The 15315-nt window shown below is 47.3% G+C and overlaps 1 protein-coding gene across 3 annotated transcripts in view; it reads right to left on the reverse strand.

Moving 5' to 3' along the window:
- ZSWIM6 (zinc finger SWIM-type containing 6) overlaps window positions 1-15315 on the reverse strand; it is a 321402-nt gene that overhangs the window by 129024 nt on the left and 177063 nt on the right. The window lies entirely within an intron of this gene.

The following is a 15315-nucleotide window of genomic DNA, read 5'->3' on the forward strand; positions in this document are numbered from 1 at the left end:
GGTAAACTACATCCACAGGCCTCCCCACATCCACCAGGCGGGTCACCTGATCATAGAAGGAGATCAGGTTGGTCAGGCAGGACCTGCCCTTCCTAAATCCATGTTGGCTGAGCCTGATCCCTTGGCCATCCTCTAAGTGCTGTGTTAATGCACTCAGGCTGACCTGTTCCATGATCTTGCCTGGCACTGAGGTCAGGCTGACAGGCCTAAAATTCCCTGGCTCATCCAACCGGCCCTTCTTGTGCATGGGCACCACGTTGGCCAGCTTCCAGTCCTCTGGGACATCTCCAGTGAGCCAGGACTGCTGAAAAATGATGGAAAGAGGCTTGGCCAGCTCCTCTGACAGCTCCCTCAGCACCCTAGGATAGATCCCATCTGGTCCCATGGACTTGTGGGGATCCAGGCGGCTGAGCAGATCACCAACTACCCCATTTTGGAACAGTGGAAAACTATGCTGCACCCTGGCTCCTTCTGCCAGCTCTGGAGGCCAGCTGTCTGGAAGACATTCTGTCCTGCTAGTAAAAAATGAGGCAAAGAAGGTGTTAAGTATCTCTGCCTTTTCCCCATCCCTTATCACAACGTTCCCCTCCGTGTCCACCAAGGAGTGGAGGTTGTCTCTGCCCTTCCTCTTGCTATTAATGTATTTATAGAAGGACTTTTTGTTGTCCTTCACAGCAGAGGCCAGTTTAAGCTCCAAATGCACTTTTGCTTTCCTAATTTTCTTCCTGCAAGACCTAGCAACATCCTTAAATTTTTCATGGGTTGCCTCCCCTCTCTTCCAAAGTTGATACACTCTCTTTTTTTCCCTTAGTTCCATTAAAAGTTCTTTAACCATCCAGGCTGGCCGTCTGCCCCGGCAGCTCATCTTCCGGCACATTGGCACAGCCTGTCCCTGAGCCTTCAACAATTCTTCCTTGAAGTAGGACCAGCTCTCCTGGACCCCTTTGTTTTTAAGGCCTTTATCCCAAGGAACCCTCTGAATTAGTTCCTTGAGTAGCCTGAAGTCCGCCCTCCAGAAATCCAGAGTGGAGGTCTTCTTGCTACCCCTCTTAGCTTGACCAAAAACCGAAAATTCAATTATCTCGTGGTCACTGGACCCTAAGCACCCTCCGACCACCACATCACCCACCAACCCTTCCCTGTTGGTGAAGAGGAGGTCAAGCATAGCCTTGCCCCTGGTAGGCTCTCGCAGCACCTGGGATAAGAAGCTGTCCTCCATGCTTTCTACGAACCTCCTAGATTGCCACTTCTCTGCTATGTTAAAATCCCAGCAGATATCAGGCAAGTTGAAGTCACCCATGAGAACAAGGTCAGGCGATCTTGAGACAGCCTTAAGCTGCCTATAGAATGACTCATCAACATCCTCCTCCTGGTTGGGTGGTCTATAACAGACTCCAACCAGGATGTCAGCCCTGTTGGCCTTCCCTCTAATTCTTACCCACAGGCACTCAACCCGATCGTCCCTAATCTCCGTCTCAATGGCATCTAGTGCCTCCCTGATGTACAGGGCCACCCCTCCCCCCCTTCTTCCTTGCCTGTCTCTCCTGAAGAGCCTGTAGCCATCAATTGCAGCGCTCCAGTCATGCGAGTCGTCCCACCACATCTCTGTGATGGCAACTACATCATAACTTTCCTGCTGCAGCAAGGCTTCCAGCTCCTCTTGTTTTTTGCCCATGCTTCGTGCATTAGTGTACATGCACTTCATCCGGGCTGCTGGTTTCACCTCTGGCTCTGGCTTATCACCCCCAGACCCCAGCCTGGGGGGACTGGTTTCAACCCCTTCCCCCTTCGAAACTAGTTTAAAGCCCTATATATGAGACCTGCCAATTCCCTCCCCAGAATCTTTTTCCCTTTGAGGGATAGGCCATTCTTGTACACTCTGATCTTACCCCTCCTCTGGGACAGATGTGCTCCATCTGTTGCCAGCTGGCCTGGTGCAGCCGAAAGTTTTTCAAGATTATAGTGGTGTAAAGGATTGTGGTAGGAAATACTACATAATTTCCTGTGTCCACCCCTCTGGGCTGGACTTCTGGACACAGGAAGTAAACATTGCAGGGGGGCACCCAGCTCAAACTGCAACAGACTGAAACTGATGAGATAATAATAACTAACTTTCTTAACAACTCATAATTTCCCTTAATATCCTTTTTTCTCTCTCTCCTTTTTTACCTAATTAACTACAAGGGTAAAGGGGAGGAGGGAGATAGGGGTTTGGGGGGGAGCTCCAGGGGGGATTCTCCTTGGGAGGATCGGTGTTTGTGTTCTTTCCTGTAAATTCTTGTATAATACTGTAAATAGTGTATATTTTGTATATATTAATTGCATTTCATTATTGCTTGTAAAATACAGCTTTCCATTCGCTTCTCCGGCTGAGTTTAGCTGTGCTTTATTGTTGGTGCGTGTGGGCTGAAGCATCACACCACTACAGGGACAAATAGGAAAAGCATCCCATTGTGGCCCCTTGTATTCTTGGTATAGATTACCTCAAGAGAGGATACTTCAAGGACCCGAAGGATACCAATGAGCTTTTGGTGTGGCTATGGTGAATACAGAGAAGATCGGACAGCTGTCTATCCTGCGTGGCCTTTCCGAAGATCCCTTCATTGTGAGATTGCTGCAGGTTGAGGAACAACAAGTGGCAGTTGCTAACAGGACAGTGCATTGGTGATAAACCGATATTCCCTGGCTCCTGTCCATGAGCTGATTCATCAAATGGAGATCCAAGGGGTGATCAGCAAGACACATTCACTTTTTAATAGTCCCATCTGGATAGTGCAGAAATCTGATGGAGGGTGGAGATTAACAGTGGACTATTGTGACCTGAACAAATTGATGCCTCCACTGAGTGCAACTATACCAAACATACTGGAGCTCCAGTATGACCTGGAGTGGAAAGCAGCCAAGTAGTATGCTAAAATTGACATCACCAATGTGTTCTTCTCAATTCCTTTAGCAGCAGAGTGCAGGCCACAGTTTGCTTTCACATAGAGGGGTGTGCAATACATCTGGAATTGACTGCCCCAGGGGTGGAGACACAGCTCTACCATTTCTCATGGACTAATCCAAAATGCACTGGAAAAGGGTGATGCCCCTGAACATCTACAATAGATTGATGACATCATTGTGTGGGGCAACAAGGCAGAAGAAATGTTTGAGAAGGAAAAAAGAATCATTCAGATTCTTCTGAAGGTTGGATTTACAATAAAAAAAAACAAGGTCAAAGGATCTGCAAAAGAGATTCAGTTCCTAGGAATAAAATGGCAGGATGGATGCCATCATGTGCCTATGGACATGGCCAACAAGATAGCAACTATGTCTCCACCATCTATCAAAAAGAAGACACAGGCTTTCCAAGGACTTGTGGGGTTCTGGAGAATGCATACTCAGGGCTATAGTCAGCATATAAGCCCTCCATATCAAGTGACCCAAAAGAAGAATCATTTTGACTGGGGACTTGAGCAACAACAAGCCTTTGAGCAGATGAAGCAAAAGATAGCTCATTCAGTAGCACTTGGGCCTATCCGAACAGGACCATCAGTGCAAAATGTCATCTACACTGCAGCTAGGGAGCATGGTCTCGCTTGGAATCACGGACAGAAGACATGAGGTGAAACCCAAGGTTGGCCATTAGGGTTTTGGAGTAAAGAATATCGAGGATCACAAGCCCACTACATCCCAACAGAGAAGGAGATCTTAGCAGCATATGAGGGAGTTTGAGCTGCTTCAGAAGTTGTGGGTACAGAAGAACCACTCTTAGTACCCAGATTGCCTGTGCTGCACTGGATGTTCAGAGGGAACATTCCCTCTAAACATCATGTGACCAGCACTACATGGAGCAAGTGGGTAGCGCAAGGCAGGAGGAGTTCAGGACGAGTGGCCTCCTGAGCTGGGCGATGGGGTTGGGGAGCAGTGTAATGCCCCGGAAATCCACAAGGAATTAGTTCGGGACCTGCTGAGCCACTTGGACACTCACAAGTCCATGGGAACGGATGGGATCCATCCTAGGGTGATGAGAGAGCTGGCAGATGAGCTGGCCAAGCCACTCTCCATCATTTTCCTCCAGTCCTGGCTCACCGGTGAGGTCCCAGATGACTGGAAGCTGGCCAGTGTGGTCCCCATCCACAAGAAGGGTCAGATGGAGGAACCTGGAAACTACAGGCCAGTCAGCCTGACCTCAGTGTCAGGGAAAATGATGGAGCAGATTATCCTGACAGCAATAACTGCGCACCTGAAGGATGGCCAAGGGCTCAGGTCCAGCCAACATGGATTTAGGAAGGGCAGGTCCTGCCTATCCAACCTGATCTCCTTCTATGATCAGGTGACCCGTCTGGTGGACGTGGGGAGGCCTGTGGATGTGGTCTACCTGGACTTCAGCAAGGCCTTTGAAACCGTCCCCCACAGCAAACGGCTGTCTAAGCTGTCATCTCGGGGCTTGGACAGCAACACTCTGTGCTGGGTTAGGAAGTGGCTGGAGGGCCGAGCCGAGAGCGTGGTAGTGAATGGTGCCACAGCCAGCTGGTGGCCAGTCACCAGTGGCATACCCCAGGGATCAGTGCTGGGCCTCATCCTCTTTAATATCTTCATTGATGATCTGGATGAGGGGATTGAGTCAGTCAGCAGCAAATTTGCAGATGACACCAAGTTAGGAGCAGATGTTAGTCAGTTAGAGGGTAGAAAGGATCTGCAGAGGGACCTCGACAGGCTGGACAGATGGGCGGAGTCCAAAGGGATGTCATTCAATAAGTCCAAGTGCCGGGTGCTGCACTTTGGCCACGGCAACCCCATGCAGAGCTACAGGCTGGGATCCGAGTGGCTGGAGAGCTCCCAAACAGAGAGGGACCTGGGGTTGCTGATTGACAGCTGCCTAAACATGAGTCAGCAGTGTGCCCAGGTGGCCAAGAAGGCCAATGGCATCCTGGCCTGCATTAGCAATAGTGTGGCCAGCAGGAGCAGGGAAGTCATTGTGCCCCTGTACTCTGCATTAGTTAGGCCACACCTTGAGTACTGTGTCCAGTTCTGGGCCCCTCAGTTTAAGAAGGACATCGAGACACTTGAACGTGTCCTGAGAAGGGCAACAAGGCTGGTGAGAGGCCTTGAGCATAAGCCCTATGAGGAGAGGCTGAGGGAGCTGGGATTGTTTAGCCTGGAAAAGAGGAGGCTCAGGGGTGACCTCATTGCTCTCTACAACTACCTGAAAGGTGGTTGTAGTCAGGAAGGGGTTGGTCTCTTCTCCCAGGCAACCAGCTCCAGAACAAGGGGACACAGTCTCAAGCTTCGCCAGAGGAAGTTTAGGCTCGAGGTGAGGAGGAAGTTCTTCACAGAGAGAGTAATTCGTCATTGTAATGGGCTGCCCAGGGTGGTGGGTGGAGTCACCATCCCTGGAGGTGTTCAAGGGGAGATTGGACATGGCACTTGGTGCCATGGTCTAGTCATGAGGTCTGTGGTGATAGGTTGGACTTGATCATCTTTGAGGTCTCTTCCAACCTTAATGATGCTGTGATGCTCTGATACTGTGATACTGTGATTACATGGTGAGCTCAACTGGGGAAATCCGACCCTGTCAGGTGGTAGGAAATCATCAGAAGTTGAAAACTGCTGTACGGAGTCCCACACGACAAGTTGTTGAGGCTACTGAAGGAGAAGGTGAATCGAGTCAATATGTAGAAGTGAAAGCCATCCAACTGGCTCTAGAGATTGCTGAGAAATAAAAGTGGCCAGGACTTTCTTTATACAGATTCCTTGATGGTGGCTAATCCCCTGTGGGAATGGCTACAACAGTGGAAGAATATCAATTGGCAACACAGGGGTAAGTCCATCTGGACTTCAATTTTCTTTCCCTTTACTTTACAGGGGGGAGGGAGGAGGCTTTTGGGCCTTACCCTTTCAACCCTACGACGTTGGGTACCCAACGTGTGGCAGATAATTAGTTTAATTTATTACTTGATTGATTTAGTGTTTTCTAGCTGAATTAGCAAACATGAAGGTGTTGTGGTTTGTAGAGCGATTATTCTTTTCAATTTTTGGGGCTCTGGTTTACAGATATTGTTTGGGTTTGATTTTGGATTACCTGGGCAAATATTTGGTGTGGACAATTTATATGTGGGTTATGTATAGAGTTAGACTATGGTATGGAAAATGTATTGATTTATTATGGCCAGCAAGATACAGGAATGTTACCTCCACCACTCTCCCAATTGAGATAAAGGGTTTTAGGATTCCACCAGAGGAGAGAGTAACTTTAGGTGATGCCTGGGATCCAAAGGTGATTTATTTCATGTGTATAATTCTGCTGCTGGTGATAACTAATGTGTATTCTCTGTATTCCTTGTGGCGAGAGAAAAAGGTGTCCAGAGCTCGTTTTGTTATTAAAACTAGATCAAAAAGTAAACGCCGCGGCTCTGGATCAGTCCCAGAGTCATCTAGTGATGAGGAGTGTGCAGAATCTCTGTCAGTTAAAAAGAGGGCTAAAAAGTTAATTGGTAAAGCAGCTCTAAATGATTTTGCTGCTGATTCTGGCAAGCTGCCAAGGGCGGCGGCTGGTATCAACATGGTGCCTACTCCTTCTCCTCCTTCCTCTTCTCCGTCGGCCATTAACGGAGCAACGTCATTTCCGCCCACTCCCTCGGTGGGACTGGAAGTCACTGCCCCAGCAGCTGGGATGGCCAACCAACTTCTAATCTTTTCAGGAGACTGAGGGAATTGCAAAGTGGCAGAACCCGAGGTAGCAATACCAGAAGGGTAGCTGTTACTTCCACAGTTCCCCGGAACAACCATAGTAGCTCCAACAGTGACTCCAGTTATAACATGCAAAGTTATAACCCTGCACACTATGTGCAATGCACATGTGCGCATGTTCCCCATAACTAGGGGTGCCCTGCCTCCCACCAGGGGGAGGAGAGGGATAACAGAAATAATAGAATCTATTGGGATGTGTACATCCAGTGGCCTGGCGCTTCACAATTTCGGAAGTACAGGGCCTTGGTTGACACAGGATCTCAGTGCACCACAATGCCATCAAATTATCAGGGATCAGAGTCTATAACTATTCTGGGAGTCACTGGTGGATCTCAAGAGTTAAGTAAGGCAGAGGTTAATATAAGTTTAACTGGTAAACAATGGAGGAAGCATACAGTTGTGACCGGACCTGACGCACCTTGTATTTTGGGAATTGATTTTCTGAGATAAGGGCATTTCAAAGACCCTAGAGGCTACAAATGGGCTTTTGGAGTAGCTTCTATAGAAATTGATGGACAAAAGTTGAAGCTGTCTGCTAGACCTGAGCTTTCTGATGAATCTGCAGTTGCGGGACAACATAAGATACAGGACATTAAATTGCCGGTTGCTTCTCAGACTGTGCATCACAGACAATACAGAACCAACCGTGACTCTTTGTTGCCCATTCAGAATCTGATTCGTCAGTTGGAGAGTCAGAAAGTCGTCAGCAAAACTCATTCACCTTTCAACAGTCCAGTGTGGCCTGTGCGGAAGCAGAATGGAGACTGGCGTCTGACGGTAGACTACCGAGCCCTGAATGAAGTGACACCACCTATGAGTGCAGCAGTGCCAGACATGATGGAACTTCAGTATGAGCTAGAATCCAAAGAGGCCAAATGGTATGCTACCATAGACATTACTAATGCATTTTTCTCTATTCCCATAGCAGAGGAATGCAGGCCTCAGTTTGCTTTCACCTGGAGAGGAATCCAGTACACTTTCAACAGATTGCCAATGGGCTGGATCCACAGCTCAAGCATCTATCATGCGGTGATCCACGATGCTCTGGAGAAAGGCGGTGCTCCAGAACACATCCAGTTCATCGATGATATCATCGTCTGGGGTAAAACTGCTGAGGAAGTCTTCGAGAAAGGTAACAAAATCATTGACATTCTTCTAAATGCAGGTTTTGCCATCAAACGAGACAAGGTGAAAGCAGCTACCACAGAGATTCAATTTCAGGGAGAGCGGTGGCAGGATGGACGCCGACACATTCCAGTGGATGTGGTAAATAGAGTCTCTACCATGGCAAATCCCACAAACAAGCAAGAGACCCTACATTTCTTGGGGATAGTGGGATTTTGGAGACTGCACATTCCTGAATACAGTCAGATTGTGAAACCTCTGTATGATGTGACTCGAAAGAGAAACCATTTCCACTGGGGACCTGAACAACAAGCAGCCTTTGACCAGATAAAACAAGAGGTAATTCAAGCAATGGGTCAGGGACCTGTCCGAGATGGTCCAGACATTAAGAACATTTTGTACATGACTGCCAGTGACAATGGTCCAACCTGGTGCTTGTGGCAAAAAGCTCCAGGTGAGACACGTGAATGACCTCTTGGTTTCTGGAGTCGAGGTTACAGAGGTTCAGAGGCTAACTATACTCCAACAGAGAAAGAAATTTTAGCTGCCTATGAAGGAGTGAAAGCATCTTCTGAAGTAATTGGAACTGAATCACAAATTCTCTTAGCTCCCAGATTACCAGTTTTGAATTGGATGTTCAAAGGCAAAGGCTCCACACCACATCATGCCACAAACTCAAACTGGTCTAAGTGGATGGCTCTGATAACACAGAGAGCTCGAATGGGAAATCTTGAAAGACCTGGTCTAGTGGAGGTGATCTCAAGTTGGCCTGAAGGTATCAACTGTGCTAAACCTCCAGAGGAGAAAGTAACTCATGCTGAGGAAGCTCCTCCTTACAATGACCTTTCTGATGATGACGGTTCCTGTCGTCTTGTTGGGAACAAGTGAAGGTGGGAGTCTGCAGTGTGGAGTCCGACACGCTGAGTTGCAGAGGTGAAAGATGGAGAAGGAGAATCCAGTCAGTTTGCAGAGGTAAAAGCTGTCCAGCTAGCTCTCGATGTGGCTGAACGTGAGAGATGGCCAAAGCTTTATCTCTACACCGACTCATGGATGGTAGCCAATGCTCTATGGGGTTGGCTAAAGTACTGGAGGAAGAGTGGTTGGCAGAGGAAAGGAAAGCCTATTTGGGCAGCCAACCTGTATCAGGACATTGCTGATCGAATCGAGAGAATTCCAGTGAAGGTGAGACACATCCATGCTCACATTCCTAAGAGCAAAGCTACTGAGGAACAGCAACACAACCATCAGGCAGATCTAGCTGCAAGAGTTTCTCAAGTAGACATGGACTCTGGTCTTGATCTCGACTGGAAACACTGAGGTGAGATATTCTTAGCTAGGTGGGCTCATGATTCATCAGGACATCAAGGCAGAGATGCAACATACCAATGGGCTCGTGACAGATCCATAGGTATTTCCATGGATGCTATCACACAAGTCATCCATGACTGTGACATTTGTGCTGCTATTAAGCAGGCAAAGAGAATTAAGCCCTTGTGGTATGGTGACAGATGGTCCAAGTACAAGTATGGTGAAGCTTGTCAGATTGACTACATCACTCTACCACGTTCTCGTTCTGGTAAGCAATATGTGCTTACTATGGTAGAGGCAAACACTGGATGGTTGGAAACTTATCCAGTTCCACATGCAACTGCACGCAACACCATTCTCGGTCTGGAGAGACAAATCCTGTGGAGACACGGAACTGCAGAGAGGATTGAGTCAGACAACGGAACCCATTTCAAGAACAACCTTGTCAAGAACTGGGCCAAAGAGCACGACATTGAGTGGATATTCCATAACCCCTTCTATACACCAGTTTCAGGGAAGATTGAACGCTACAACGGTTTGTTGAAGACCACTCTTAAAGCCATGGGGGTGGATCTTTGAAAAACTGGGAAAAACATTTAGCACAAGCAACCTGGCTGGTAAATTGTAGAGGTTCAGTGAACTGAACTGGACCTGTACACTCAGATCTACTACAGAAAGTGGAAGGTGATAGAGTTCCTGTTGTTAGAGAAAAGAATCTGTTAGGTAAAACTGTTTGGGTATTTTCACCCTCAGGAGAGACTAAACCTGTCCAAGGGGTGGTTTCAGCTGAAGGTCCGGTTCACACTTATTGGGTAATGCAAGAGAATGGTGAAATTCCGTGTATGCCACAAAGAAATTTAACTTTAGCTGAAAGAGTTTAATTTCTTACTGCTGTGCAGCTACATCGCGTCCAAAGGAAGAATCTATGAGGAATCTATGGTGCAAGAACCCTAAGAATCCTGAGAGCCATGAGTCAACTGAGAGTCCCTGTCTCCCTGTTTCCCTTTCCTCCGCTTTGTCTGCGAAGAGACAAACTGTTTTCCATTTTCTTATTTTCTGATTTTCTTGGACTTCTGAATCATCTACATCTGAGGATAGCTGGAATGGACTATGAACTTTACTTACAAACTGTAAATAGTGTTTTGGATTGAATGGACAGTACGAACAGCCAATGAAATTGTTTAGAAGGGGTGGACTGTGACCATTTGAGGCTGTGCCTTTAAGAAAGGGACAGTGCTGGGACACTCTGGCTGAATGTTTTGGAATAATAATGAAAACAATCAGATATTCTAAATGAATTTCATTGGTAGATTGGTAGAATGTAACTTTAAGTTTGATTTCAGTTGGAATTTTTCTCAGTTTCTCTCTGTCCTGCTTTTCCAGGCTGTCTGCTTCTGAGCAGCCAGAGTTTGACCTTGGATACCAGATAAGCACTAATCCTGCATGCGCTTTGAGGCCTAACAAAATTTAAACCTTATAAATTACCTTTTCTCTCTCTCTAGCCCTTTTTGGGAAAAAAGGGGTGTAGGGGGAGAGAGGGGGGTACAGGGGGGGAACCCTCCTCTGTCTGGAGGAGGGAGTTTTGTTCCTGTATTTTTCTTTGCTGTATATTTCTGTATATATATTGTAAATACTGTATATTATGCATAGATATATATAACCTGCAATGTATTTTTGCTTGTAAATATAGCATTCCTTTTGCTTCTCTGACTGAAATAGCTGTGGTTTGTTTTTTTTGTCTTTGTGGGGGAGGGAGAGCTAGGCCTTCTCTCAACCCACCACACCAGACAATAGCTAATATGTGTTGAGCAGAGCCACTGGAACGACTCTTGGAAGGAGCAAAGATAACATCACGGTAACTGGACTGCAGGAGGCCTACAACAATGGCCCAAGGACCCAGCCATCATGCCTTCAGGACAAGATCATTTCTAGCCATCAAGTACCCTGGAAAGGGAGGATGATGAGACAATGGAATGAGTGTGTGGGCATGTAGATGGAGAAGAAGGAGCGGAGGCCTCCCCCCTCCATCCAGACCTCTGCCCAAACACACAGGAATACACAGAAAGATTTCCTGGGGAACAATACCTGGATATTTACCTAGGGATGATTTCCTGGCCCCTGAATTCCTGAGGGACAATACTTGGACACATACCTAAGGGCTAAAAACTGTATAAAAGACTTGAGACGCTACTGGCTTGACAGAAGAAAAATGCAGAAGAAAAACAGAGATAAAGGAAAACACAGGACAATGCCGCTGAGAAAGAAAGCACAAGAGACGGAAAAGCCTGGGACAATGCTGCTCCGGAGAAAAGAGGCCATGGAGCCTGGAAGAAGCAGACTGAACCCTCTCTCTGTGTCCTAAGTTCCGCCTGCTGCAACTCATGGAGCTGAAGAGGCTGCCCAGAGGACCTCATCTCTTGTCCAGCCAAAGCCTCAGCACCCTTTCTCTACAGACCCAGGCTGCCCAGAGGACCACAGCTCTTCTCCAGCCAAAGCCTCAGCACCCTTTCTCTACAGACCCAACATCTCCTGCAGCACCTTTCCTCCACAGACTCAAACTGTCTTGGGGGGGGTGAGGGGTGTGGTAATATAATTCTTTTCCTCTTCTCTCTCTCTTCTCTCTCTCCCTCTCTATTTTCTCCCTCTCCCCTTCTTATTTCCACTTCATATATGCCTGAGAAGGTGGTGGAGTCACCATCACTGGAGGTGTTCAGGAGACTTGACAAGGTGCTTGGTTGCATGGTTTAGTTGGTTGGGTGGTGTTGGATGATAGGTTGGACACGATGATCTTGAAGGTCTCTTCCAACCTGGTCTATTCTATTCTATTCTATTCTATTCTATTCTATTCTATTCTATTCTATTCTATTCTATTCTCTAGCTGTTGAATATAATTCTTTTCCTCTTCTCTCTCTCTTCTCTCTTTCCCTCTCTATTTTCTCCTTCTCCCCTTCTTATTTCCACTTTATATATGTAATAAATAGTCTAGCTGTTGATATTTTGGCCTCGTTTGTGCCTCTAATTTCACAACACAGGAATATTCAAAAGAACTTGAGTCTCTTTCCCTCTCCAGACAGAGACACATGTATCTGTAGGCCCCTTTGTTTATGAAACTGAGTGGGGAAGGGAATGTGTTGATATCCTGAGCTGACCACAAAAGACCTTTGAGCTCTTGCTTGACTGCTAATAGACCTGAGGGAGATGAAGATGAAGACGACTATTGCTGGTCAGGGGGCATATGACCCTGAGCTGGCTGTGCACGTGGGCAGTAGGGTGAGAAGTTACATAACACAATTGTGAAATATGGGAGGGGCTTTTGCTCCAAGACCCAGCCTCCTGTGACGTCTTGGCCCGACATCACAGGACGCAGGACCCTTAAAAAAACAGAAGATTGCTACTGGGCGGCTGCCGTTTCCTCCAATCCAACAAAGCAAGGTTTGGTCTCACAGGGATGCCAGCCCGGATGAGAGACAGTCAGCTCCGCCATTTTGCGATCATCAGTACCGCCATGTTTCTTATAGAGTGTTTAGGGTAAGTTAGCTGCGCTTTACTTGGGATTGGGCTCTGCTTTGGGGTTTACTGGGTAACTCACAAGGTTGTGCCTTCCTTTCAGGTTTTGTGCCTTGCAGCACTACGGTGCAGCCTTGTCCGCCTTTATATTAAATAAAGATGTACCTATCGGCATCTGTGGTACATGTAATTAATTAATTCCTCATTGAAAAGGACTCACTGGAACAACCCCGTAAACCATGACACTATCCAGAACACCATCTCAGGCCTTGAAAGACAAATCCTGTGGTGAAACAGTGCCCCTGAAAGAACTGAACCTGACAATCGGACTCACTTCAGAAATAATGCCATCAGGTCCTGGGCTAAGAAACATGTCATTGAGTGGGTCTATCACATTCCCTATCGCCCACAGGCCTCTGGGAAGATTGAAAGACTGTTAAAGACCATGTTGAGAGCATTGGTTAATGGGGCATGGAAGCACTGGGATGCAAATTTAGCAGAAGGCACTTTGCTGGTTAACTCTAGAGAATCTGCTAACCATCCTGGTTCTGCCCAAACAAAACCTTTATACACTTTGTGAAGAGATAAGGTCCCTGTAGTGCACGTGGGGATGTGGCTGGGGAAGGCAGTGTAGGGTGTTCCTCCCATGGGGAAAGGCAAACCCATTTGTGGGATCATCTTTGCCCAAGGCCCTGGATGTACTTGGTGGATAATGAGAAAGGATGGAGAGATTTGGTGTGTGCCTGTGGTGAAGGCACATTATGCCCAGATACTGAATCTTGTCCCAGCATGTGGACAAGTTCCCCCTCCGCCAGGAGGAAGACAATAGCCAAGGCATTAGCCAGGCCAGCATGCACCCAGCGCATGCAGTGCTCGTGCAAACACCAAGTATGGGCATAATTCTAGCTTCACGCTTTCTATAGGCTGAATCCAGTTGTTTATGAGAGTGCCCATTGGTCAAGCCTAGCCTCGAGGAATCTATAAGTATCACCCCAGTTGGTAAACAAGTGGCCCACTCATTCACTTTGTCTCTGTGCTTGCTCGAGAGAGCAACTCTCGAGCTGCAGCCTTTGCCATTGAGCTTATTGTTGTTAGCTTCTGTTATACATGCACACATACTGAGAGCCTCTGCATTGTGAGAAGCACAGAGGAAGGACCTTCGCTGTTTCTGAGGAGCCCAGCGTCGCTACAGCCAGTTGTACCGACCGGGAGAGCACACCGTGCCACCGGAGGACTGGACCGACCCCCGAGGGTAAGATCTGCCCAGTTGCCGGGGAGAAGGGACTTGATCGATACTGAGTCCACGTATGCCTAGCCCCGCCGTAGCGGGAGAGGAGCCGCCACGTGTGCCGCTCTGAGCCCTGTGAATCTCAGGGAAGACTAAGGCATTGTTCGTGCCTATACTGCACTGAACCCGGGACCACTCCGAGGGTCCCGCTGCTCCTTTAAGCTCAGTAAACGAGAATCCGCCGCCTAACGCAGCCGCATTCTCTCCCCGAGGCTGTTTGCATCAGCCCCGAGAATCGCCGTGGTTGGGCCGACCCCATAGCTTTGCCTGCTGCTGCGTCGTCTGAGCCCACCTACCGGCCAACGTCGTCCCGCCCTGCCGTGCGAGCCGACTCTGAGGGCCAACCCCATGGGCCGACCCTGACCAGGACCGATCGCTGTTGTCTGGAGGGAATGGAATATCTTCCACGTGTTTTCCATCCACTAGCACTCAGTTCAAAGTATTCACATCTAGCAGAGTAAGCGCTGATGCATAGGAAGATTGTAATATTGCTGTGTATAGCCAGAAGCCGCCCGCGTCCTGCCATCTAGTGGCCAAGCAGCGGAACTGCACCCTTTGTTATATAAATATAGAGATAGTCTGTAACTAGTTCAATAAAGTTATAATCATCACACTAAGCCACTTGTGGAATGTATTTCAAGAGCGTGCACTAGAACATGTACATAAGTTGGTGATTCATCGGTTATTAATAGTTTGATAATTAATAAAAATAATATTTTCATAATTCCTATTTCATATTCATAAATTTAATAACCTCTTCATCACAGTGCCTCAAGGAGATTTAACCTTGGCTGGAAAATAACCTGGTATGTGAGTTGTATGTTGCAGGAAGTGACACAGTAAGAAAGACCCGAACTGATGGAGAATGAGTTTTACAAGACACAAGAGTATAACAGTGACTGAAACCAAGCTGGTATTGTCTCCCAGCAGTAGAATATCCTGCTTCTCCTGCCCTGAACAGTACAGACAGAGCCCAAATAATATCTGGAGGGCCACTGATGGAAGAGCAACATCTTTCTATTAAAGGACTCAAGATAGTTGATGAAAATGTATAAATCTGTGTGTTGGGTATTGAGATTGTTTAGGCTGTGAGTATTAGCAATAAGGGATTTCAGTATGAGAATCAAGTGATATGGTTAAATGTATTGAATTATGTGGAACTTGAGCATAACGCAAATGGTATGGAGTAGTAAGGGGTGGAGATTGTATTTGGTTTGGCTGAGCTGGAGTTAATTCTCCCCAGAGCATCTTTCTAGAGCTATGTTTTGCAGTGATGTAGCTGGGTGTTGATAACACACCAGTGTTTTGGCTACTGCTGAGCCAAGCACTGAGAATGTACTTTTTCAACATTC

This window comes from Melanerpes formicivorus, unplaced genomic scaffold (genome assembly GCF_026170545.1).
Source record: "Melanerpes formicivorus ecotype bairdi unplaced genomic scaffold, bMelFor1.0.p_v2 SCAF_31, whole genome shotgun sequence".
NCBI classification, from domain to species: Eukaryota; Metazoa; Chordata; class Aves; order Piciformes; family Picidae; genus Melanerpes; species Melanerpes formicivorus.